The sequence below is a fragment of the Salvia splendens genome, chromosome 20 (genome assembly GCF_004379255.2).
Source record: "Salvia splendens isolate huo1 chromosome 20, SspV2, whole genome shotgun sequence".
Taxonomy (NCBI): domain Eukaryota; kingdom Viridiplantae; phylum Streptophyta; class Magnoliopsida; order Lamiales; family Lamiaceae; genus Salvia; species Salvia splendens.
Genome location: NC_056051.1, coordinates 809,548 through 812,598, shown reverse-complemented (window position 1 = coordinate 812,598; position 3,051 = coordinate 809,548). Strand labels below are relative to the sequence as shown.

Sequence of the window (3,051 nt, the reverse complement as noted above, 5' to 3'; positions counted from 1 at the left end):
GGAAGGAAGGAAGAAGGGCGACGAGGATGACCAGTTGAATGCTCGTTCTGGTTTTACTATCAAGCGTAGGAAGTTATCTAAGCGGTGTGGTTGACGAACTGGTAGAAGTTGAAAAAGGTGGTTGTTGCATTAGTAGAATTTTTGATGCACAATGCAAAATAATGAACGTTTGTTGATGCATAATGCACGCTTTTAGTTAAATAATGCACTTATAAACAAGATAATTGTAATAAACCAATTACAGCAGTAGTTAACACACTAAACAATTACACGCCTCTAGACGACTACACAAAAACAACATACGCGTATTATCAGGATAACTCTCCTAATGCATTATATATTGTAAATAATGGCGTAATAATTAAATGTAATGCACCACATAACCAAACGCACTGCATGCGTATGTAAACATAATGCACAAATATATTGTTAATAATGCATGCGTACGTTTACATAATGCACTGCATAAAACAACGTAATGCGTATAACCAGTATACAGTAATGCATAACATATTGTTAGTAATGTTATGAATTTAATGAAGATAATATAATTAGGAAAATTTGACCATAAAAACATAAAACACCGTACGTGTATAACCAGTATAATGCATGCGTATGTATACATAATGCACTGCATAATATATTGTTAATAATGCATGCACTGCTTAAATATATAGTTAATAATGCATAATATATTGTTAATAATGCATGCGTATGTATACATAATGCATTGCATAAATAAACACATTTCCAGTATACCTCTCATAATAACCACATTTCCAGTATACCTCTCATAATGCATAATACACTGTTAATAATGCATGCATATGTATACATAATGTACTGCATAAATAAACGTACTGCACATAACATTTTTCTAAATAAGTGCATTATTTGTGTTATGGCTTGCATTACTTACTGTGTATACAGATTATGATTGTGTAAATAAAATTAGACCACCTCAAAAACGGTATGTACACAGTATACGGATGAATAATAGCATGTATTCCGTTCATAATCTATTTTCCAAAAATCATTGTCCAATCCCCAAAAAAGTACTAAAAAGTTGGGAAAGCTGTTTGTTCCAACACAAAAAAATCAACCAAGCAATCAAGGAAGCCAATAACATCCATCACCCTATAGTCGAATCGTCTATCCCTACAGTCCATAATTGCTTGTATTTAACTGCTTCAAGCAGCTCAGAAATTCAGACGGTGTTCGCCTACAATAAAGACGATCAGGCTTTCTTCCCTTACTTTGTTTCTGTTCAACATCACCTGTTGACGTACTAGGGGCAGCAGCCGCCAACCTTTCCCTCAACTTCTGAGCCAACGCAACCGGAATTAAATCGTCCACTGCACCGTCGAGTTCAGCTCTTACTCGCTTCTCTGAAATTGAACAAACAAAGGAAATCACAACATCTTCAATTAGTTAAACCGCATTCTGTTTGACAATGTGTACATATCCATGCTTACAAATAAATGCAAACCACGTAACGTATCAGATAACATGAATTAATCCACACCATATTCGCATAATGCATTAAATATTACTGATAATGCAGTGTTACAACATTGAAATGCGCATTTTTCCGCACATAATGTATAAGCTAGATACAGATTACCACTAATATAATGCACATAATACTACAAAAAAATGCACTTTAACGGTTTCACAATGCATTGGACACTAAGTATAATAAAAACCACTGAACCCAACTGGCCATATATTACGCTTTCTCACACAAAATTTATTAAACTATACAAAAATGCACAATTACACTTCCACAATTAATTGCCCACGCAACATAAGACAAAAAAAAGGTCCTGCCAGAAAATATGAAACCACATTCTTGGTAACCTCTGTAATGCAAATTTAGGTGAACATAATGCATAAAAGATGTTACATAATGCATATTATATTTAAATTTTGTTCAATACAAACAACGTGTGTTACACTTTATAATGCAGACATTACTGCAAAAAAATGCATGATTATAGTTCCACAATGCATCGAATACATCTGAAATTAACAAATCTTTCGCGGGTTTAGTCACCAAAACACAAAACATGGATAATGCGGATTCAACAAGGTTGCTAATACCCTTTCACACAATCTACCAAAAAGATACTGAATTGAATCTGGCAACGGAATATTTACCTGCGTCCTCCGATACTTGAGAAAGCGGTCGTCCCCTCTTACTCATTCTCGATCTGCCTGAAACCCAAAAAACGAATCATGAAGCCGCAATCGACTGCTATTTATCCGAACCCAAAATCACTAAACAGTAAGAGAAATCCAAAACCAAAACCAACTTGTTTCACTCATGTCTGCACCCAGGCATATAGAAAAGCGCGATTTTACCAATATGCGTCTGCAAAATCACGAATTAAGATGCCTACATCGCTGTTGAAACATACCTATGAGAAATTAGGCGGTGTTTATGCGTAGATGTTGACACCGGTAGCTAATTTTGGCCGTATTTTTGGTCGACTACTGCTAAATCGTGAGAAACGGTGATGGGGAGGGGAGAGCTAGGCTTTTTAGTGGTGGAGAGAGTGGGGTGAATGGTTTCGATTGTGTGCGTATGGAGAGAGGAAATAAGCAGATTAGGTTGCTTCAAATCCCATGAAAGTCGCTCATTCCAAAATATGGCGGTACATCTTACATCTGAAATGTCTATATTATCCCTGTAATGCATACTATGACCTTCTATAATGCAACACGAAATTAGATTCTTAGTTTCAATATGATCCGTCGATTCCCTAGATCTAAGGGTTAATATTAAGAAGGAAAAAGGATGTAAGAGAGGAAAAGGAGAATAATGCTCCCCTATATATATATACACCAAACTTTGGCTATGAGATTTCTTATTATAAACATTTGTCATGTCACTTATATTATTTATTAATAATTCATTTGTTGATTTTCCTTATTTTTAGACTGGATTCCACACACAGTATTCAGTTCATCCAAATACCAAGGCAAATAATGCAGGTGCAATAATGTTTGGGCCATTTCTGCGTGGACAGAAATTCAACTGAATTTCCT

At 35.3% G+C, this 3,051-nt stretch overlaps 1 long non-coding RNA gene across 1 annotated transcript; it reads right to left on the bottom strand.

The window, feature by feature from the left end:
- Positions 1-1,074: 1,074 nt before the first annotated feature.
- On the bottom strand, positions 1,075-2,555 carry LOC121782210. The gene is made up of 3 exons (XR_006046272.1): positions 2,421-2,555; positions 2,161-2,217; positions 1,075-1,388 (listed from the first exon to the last, which is right to left on the bottom strand). It is a non-coding gene; the product is annotated as an uncharacterized LOC121782210 (long non-coding RNA).
- Between the last annotated feature and the right edge of the window lie 496 nt (positions 2,556-3,051).